This window comes from Montipora capricornis, chromosome 6 (assembly GCF_036669925.1).
Source record: "Montipora capricornis isolate CH-2021 chromosome 6, ASM3666992v2, whole genome shotgun sequence".
NCBI lineage: Eukaryota > Metazoa > Cnidaria > Anthozoa > Scleractinia > Acroporidae > Montipora > Montipora capricornis.
In genome coordinates this window covers 56,482,302-56,489,638 of record NC_090888.1, presented here as the reverse complement: position 1 = coordinate 56,489,638, position 7,337 = coordinate 56,482,302, and positions in this window count along the sequence as shown.

Sequence of the window (7,337 nt, the reverse complement as noted above, 5' to 3'; positions counted from 1 at the left end):
AAAAAGCCGAAGCTTACACCGGAAAATTAAAATTTAAAGAAAAGTTGGCCCGCGAAAATAAAACGTGGATGGATTCCTGAAGCATGAAAACCTGACTGCTACATTATCTGTTCGAGTGTGTTTTACCAAGGAAGACTTCAAGCGGGATCTTCAGGTATATGAATATTGTAATTGGTCTTGGTGACATTCGCTTCATACGGAAATGTCAGTCAAATATTCAAAATATCATTATATTGGAGCGAGAAAACTGAATCAAGCCATATATAGATGACTTTCACTGTTATGCGGTAATAAACGTAACTTGAAATGTGGTTAAATTTTGTTAGCAGTATAGAAACTACTGAAACGATTTACTCTTACCATTTGATGGAAATATATAAATCGATCGTTTGTTTTGAAGTTGTAACAGGGGTCCCGTAGAAAGCCACGGTAGACAGCAATGAGCGCGTGATATCACTGTAAGCTCTCTTTCGCTTTGTAAAACTCCTGCATATAACTCACATTTAAAACCCTGTTTAACGACCACGAGGTAAATCTGTTCAGAGGTGGAGGCAATTTCAATACAATTTAGCCTCTGGATTAAAGATTCAAGTCTACAAAGTATTGCTCTCCTCGCCTGTGTTTTTCCTCTTTTCATCAAGTACATTTAGTCATCCGGAGAAATCCTTGACTCTTGTACGTCATACACAAAAGCAAAGATGGCGGATTTCAATTTAAATTTGCCCATTTTTGAAGCGTGATTGTTGGCTATTTAAACACATTTAGTCCAAATGAGTGGTCAAGTATGATAATACAGGTAAAAAACTTCCGATTCAGAGAAACGTTTTCTAGACCGTACTTTCCCTTTAACCTCAACCCCGAGATTATACCGAGATATTTTTTGCAAATAGGAATATTAAGAAAAAAAATTTAAATCCTTTATTGTCCAAGCTTGTTGGGTCAAGATGGCTGGATATTGGCCTCGTTGTTTTTTTGCGTGTTTCCATATGGACCTCGACTTCGTCTTGGTCCATAAACACGCCAAAAAAGAACTTGGCCAATATCCAGCCATCTTGACCTCACGCTTGGTCAATAACCCATATGTAGTTGAGCTTCCTCACAATGGATGCAAATATCAGAAAACACAAATAAACTAAATAAGCCCCCTCGACGTTAGTTACACTCTAAACAGTTTCTTCACTGAGTGGTATTAGACGAGATAACAAAAAAACTGAAATTCAGTAAAATATCTCTTCACTGGGCAATCAAGAAGGCAACCGAGGATCGGATGTCTTGATGTCTGGAAAGAGAAAGTTACAGTTTTGACAGCCAAATCGCTCACACGCCCACCGTCTTGTTAACTGTCGAGCACTGACATGATCTCATTGACAATTCAGTTAAGACGTAAGTTTTCTCTTTTGCAGAAATTGGTCACAACTGTGTCGAACTGTGAAAATATTCTACCAAGAAGCTCAGCTGTTTTACTGAGTTAATGTGCGTGTTCGATGTTGATCTGCTTCCAAATTATTTCACTACCGTACTGTATCATAATTCACGGCCAAATTTATTGTATGTCTGTTTACAGTTAGGGCCTGTTTATATGGTCTCGGTTACCCGAGACAGCTCTCCTTCCTGAGTCAACTTTACTGAGCATCTATATGAGAATTGCGTGACCGAGACAAAGTTAGCCTGCGTCAGTGCGTTCGCAGGCTAAGACAAAGTTGACCCTACTTAATTATGCATTTATTTTAAGATGCATCTGCAAAAAATGCCTATCATCATTTGCCCTTCTTTCTTTCTAGTTCGTTTTTATTAAGGACAGTTGCATTTTCACATTCAGAAAATGGACTGAAAACTTAACGGAGCAGTAATATGTAGTTTCAATAAAAGGCTCTTTTCTAATCGAGAGTTTCCGTTGACTGAGGTGAGAATTTTGGCGGGTAAAACATTTTCATTCGAAAGCAAACGCTAGCAACATGTATAAGCCCCCAAATTGTTGTTTCTTTGATTTTTATTTTATGTGTGCGCATTTAAGATTTTGCTGTCTCGTCTCGGGTAGTCGAGCAAAACTGTTAACATGCGAAAAAGTTGTCTCGCCTGCCAGGGTTACCCCACTTGCCGAGGCGAAACAACTCGCCTCCCCGAGTTGTCTCGCCCTCCCGAGTTGTCTCGCCCACCTCATCTCATGTGAACGGTTGATAGAAATTTAACCAAATGAGTGGAAAAATATCTCGCCCACCCGAGAGCATATGATCAGGGCCTTAGATAGCTCGTGGCACGCGATTACAGGTATCGGCTTTGACAACTATCAGACTATCATTTGGTTCTGCCCGTAGAAATAAGGTGTTCTACTGAAAATATACGAAGGGTAAACTCGAATCAAGAAACTTAACTCACCTCCCTCAGAGCACAGTTCGCTGATATTGTGAACAGAAGTTTCCTCGCTGATTTGAATTTCGCGCCGCTTGATTCCCAATTATATAGGCTGCATGATGTCACGTCTATTTAAGTTTCTACCTCAAATATGTGACGAACTTGTCTCTTGTGCCGAGTTTAGAGCCATTCTGACGCCGTTTAGTGAAGTTATCCGGAACCCGTTACTAAAAGAATAGGAAGGCCGACCACTCCATCCATCGCTGGCCAGACCTCACTCCACAAATCGTTTTCTCCTCAATAGGAAAAGCCCCGAATCGCAATAAAAACAACAGTTCCATAAAGCCCAATAAATTTCACTCCAAATTCGTGTGTTTCGGGGGCCGAAAAACTCGTGAAGAACGAAAACATTGCCTTAAAATTCACCTCTTCGGCTTTCCTCAGAGGCTTGTGACCGGGCAGTCAACAAGGCCGCTCGCAAGCTGGTTTCACCCTCAACTCTGATTGGAGGGTCGTGTTGCCAGCGCGCGGTCAAATTCAAATGGACCAATCAGAGTTGAAGGTGAAACCATGCGAGAGCCCTTGCGAGCGGCCGTTGTTGACTGCCCGGTCACAAGCCTCTGAGGAAAGCCGAAGAGGTGAATTTTAAGGCAACGTTTTCGGTCCCCGAAACACACGTATTTGGAGTGAAATTTATTGGGCTTTATGGAACTGTTGTTTTAATTGCGATTCGGGACTTTTCCTGTTGAGGAGAAAACGATTTGTGGAGTGAGGTCTGGCCAGCGATAGATGGAGTGGTTGGCCTTCCTATTCTTTTAGTAACGGTTTCCGGATAACTTCACTAAACGGCGTCAGAATGGCTCTAAACTCGGCACAAGAGACAAGTACGTCACATATTTGAGGTAGGAAAACTTTATTTCAAAGGAGATAGTTATTTACACAATTTTTTTACGATCGGTGATTTTCCCATACAATTCTCTATATACACAAGCTGTCGCATACACCACGTATTTTCAGCTTGGGGAGCCTGTGCTGACTCGAGCTCAGTATACAGACTCAACTCAGTCACGCAGTTTGTCTACATTGATTCAATTTTCATTTCGCATTTACGTCAGCGAATACTGTTCTAGTAGAAAGAGTTGTTGTGTAGTATTCTGTTTGGACAGAGCTCTTTTTCTTTCCACACAAGTAATAGAAGCCTTTATCAGTATCAAGGTCACAGGGACGAGGAATAAACATGAGCTTTTAAATGATTGCTATTTCTCTTTCTTTTCATTTAGGCGAGTTGCGAATCTCTCTTTAATTGTCATAAGGCTGCAAGTTTAACATTTACATTGACATTTTCTGGATGGAGTGAAACTGTCTCAGAATCATCGTAGAAAGGCAGAGCCGTTGGAAAATGCGTAAGAAGTGACAATTCGTAAACGAAACTCCTTCAGAGAGTTTAGTCCCTCACCTTTCAAGAACGACCAATCCAAAAATGAGCGTCTGTGGTTAATAAATTATTGAGCTAACAGGCTAGCTTAATCAAGTTGTCGTTGAAAGTATACTCGCTGTATCTATGACTAAATAGGGTGTAAACAAAATAAGATTAGCAAAATGCACTTATCCACAGAGGGATGTCTAACTACACTCACGTGAGACTGAATAAAGACAAGTCATCTGTAATGGACAAAAATCACCAGGCATGTGATAAAAAACAGTGAATAACTGTGCGGAAACATATATTAATTACTATCGCAAGCTTTCCTCGGAGGGCTTGCATGCGTACAATATATATAAGTTCTTAGAGGTGAGACTTATTTACATTTGTTCCCCTGCTTTTTGTTGTATACTCTGGCCAATAACCCAGCATTTTATGCCAAACTTCCTAGGTATTCTCCTTCTACACATTTGCCATTTGTCACCTCTATCCATTTAATTCGTAAGTTTTGTTCAGCGTTACTGCTGGACTATTCCTTAACAAACAATTTATTCAGCTATTGGAAATTATATTTAAATATCTAATCATTATTCTAAATAGTAATGGTTATCGCTTACTGTTTTTATTACAAAGACCGCTATCATGTTAACTCGTCCGTATCAAACGAACTGAAAATCTTGTAAATGACGAGCCTTAGACATGCCGGACTCGTAAAATGAATGTATGATAGAGTAGGTGTCTTGTATCTAATAACTGCGGATGGTTATTTTGTGATTTGGATACGGAACTAATTAGCGTAACATTTGAACTGTATCGCCAAACGCATTTTTTTTAGAACGTACTTTGCTTGTTTTTCCATGTTTAAATAGAACTAAATATGGGTTCTGCGTCTTCTTGCTTATTTTGTCAAAACCGTCGGTAGTAAAACAATCATTGAATTCGGTTTTGGGATATCCAGAATAATCATTTGTTTTGGATGATTTCACTTGCATTGACATTGATCATTGCGGATGTCACAAAAAGGTCATCCAACAATGTTTTAGAATACTGTTGAAGGACAATTCTTGAGAAGAGGCCTGACAGTTTGAAAGAAAGGCATCGCAATTCACCTTCACGTGTTTATCATGATAGTATGTTCGTTTTTGCAGTCGTTTTGTTCAAGTGATTGTTAGTGGAATCAATCCAGTTGATTTGGTAATTCCCTCTCCTGAAGTCATCATCACCAATTGCTCCACAGTCAAGTTAACAGCAGTACATCGTAGCAGTGAATATGTGAGTAATGCGATTGAGAATGTCGCACTTACAAATCGCTTTTTCTAGAGCGACTTTCAATCGAGTGTCGTAAAACCAAACCCCAAGTAATTACTTTGGCCAATCAAAAAGGAAGGAGACAATCCAGTAAACCAATCAAAACTGGAAGTAATTACACGTAGCCGACACAAAGCGCGGGAAAATGTGCATGCGTGAGCCACGATTGGTTTCGGTTTCACTTCTGATTGGTTGAAAAAGTGGCGGGAGAACATTGAACCAATCACTGGGTGAAGAAATGCAAAACCAAAGCAATTCGCCAATTACTTTCGACACTCAATTTAAAACCGCTCTATGTAAATGTTTGAATAGCCTTTACAGCACATCACTTTGTCAGGAACGTTTGTCAAGGCGTAAATTGCGCAGTGCAAAATCATACACTGTGAATGCTCTCAACTACCAGCTTACTGAGTAGGGCCCTCTTCGAGTGAACGCCTTCCCCCCAAAGTCAAAAGTTAAATAAAGGCCCCTTAAAAACCCCTCTCCCCTCCCCCCCCCCCAAAAAAAAAAATGTAGACGGCAATATTTAGACGGCATCCAACTAACCATACATTACTGCATTTCGATCTCATGGCGGATGACTCTAACTTCATATTCTTGTTTTAGTTGTCTAAAGTCCTATCGTTTCGTCTGAAAGAAAGATTGAAACTCATTTCAAAGGGAAATGAAAGAATTACAAAATTGGTTTACATACGACACAAAGATCAACATAATCAAAATCAGTAGTCTTGGCCATCGGTACCTTTTGTATGTTTCATTCTGCTTGCGTCGTGAGAATAAACCTGCCCAAACAGGAGCTCATGACTAGAAGCGTACAACTTCATTGTATTTCTGAGACGGCGTTTACCACGGTGTGTGTAACCGCACCTATTTTTAGATTGATGTTCCCGCGAAACCAGACCTTTCCAGCTGATCACAAGTCTTGCATGAGACATCATTATTCCATGGCATTGAGAACGGTCACTCGTGCAAGCCAAATCCGCCAATAATAGCGTCATCAGTGATAATGCCACTCGTATTGGAGTTGTAGGCTCCTGGGTCCCGTTCCTCGAAAGTCTCGAAACTTTGTGGGATATTTTCGGGTGTCAAACTCGCAAGGCAATTCCATCCTATATCCTGCTCCTCTTGTTATCCGCTTTCCCGTAATAAGAACCGTTGCTAAGTTAGACGCACGCTTCAGAAACTTCGACACCCAATCTCAAACATATTCTTATGAACAAATGGCATCTTATACAAAACGTGCCCTTACTTACAGAAATCTTTTAAAACCCTCCCCTAATTTCATATAGAAAAGGGAGGTCTTTGAAAGGTGTACTTGTTACTTCAAAGCTCTGAGGTCTTTGAATTTCTAACTTGACCAATAAGAGTCGTGTTTGGCCTGTCTACACCTTGAAACACAATTACAAGTTGTCTTCATTAAAAGCTTTGACACACTTGTTGTGGTGTATTGTATGCCTTCTATTGCCTTTTTTTTTCCCGCACCGGTGGCTCAGTTGGTTGAGCACCGGGCTGTTACGCGGGAGGTCGTGAGTTCAACTCCGGCCGGATCAACACTCAGGGTCTTTAATTAACTGAGGAGAAAGTGCTGTCTTTATAATCACATCTGCAAATGGTTAAACTCTCTAGTCTTCTCGGATAAGGACGATAAGCCGGAGGTCCCGTCTCACAACCCTTCAATGTTCACAATCCTGTGGGACGTAAAAGAACCCGCACACTTGTCGTAAAGAGTAGGGCATGTAGTTCCCGGTGTTGTGGTTTGTCTTCTGTGGTGTATCATGGTTGGGAGGGGTAATGCTCGGAGAGGGCCGTAAGTTAGAAAACTGTAACCGGTTATTACGTCTCCCTCTTTAAATAAAGATATTGAATTGAAAAAATTGAATTAAGCGGACACCTCTCGTAAGCGAACACCTGGTTCGACTGCATTTGCGAATACCCTCAATAAAGGGCACGAGTTACAAAAGGAAACCTAGTTAATTTCTCTTAAAGTTTTCCCTGTAGAGATTTACCAGTATGGGTACCGATATAATAACGCTTATTTTTTGGGTGGCAATTTTTGGATTAGGCCGTTAACATGGCAACATCACATCTAATGACAGGCAGTTATATTCTTATTTTTGGCCTAAATTCCTTAATATTTAAAATTTCCTTTAGTGATTTTTTTTTATTCTTTGCCCCATTATGGAAATGATATTGCCTGACATTTTGAAGTGGTATAAAGTCAAGGTCGTTCAGACGGTTGCCAATATTCGGTAAT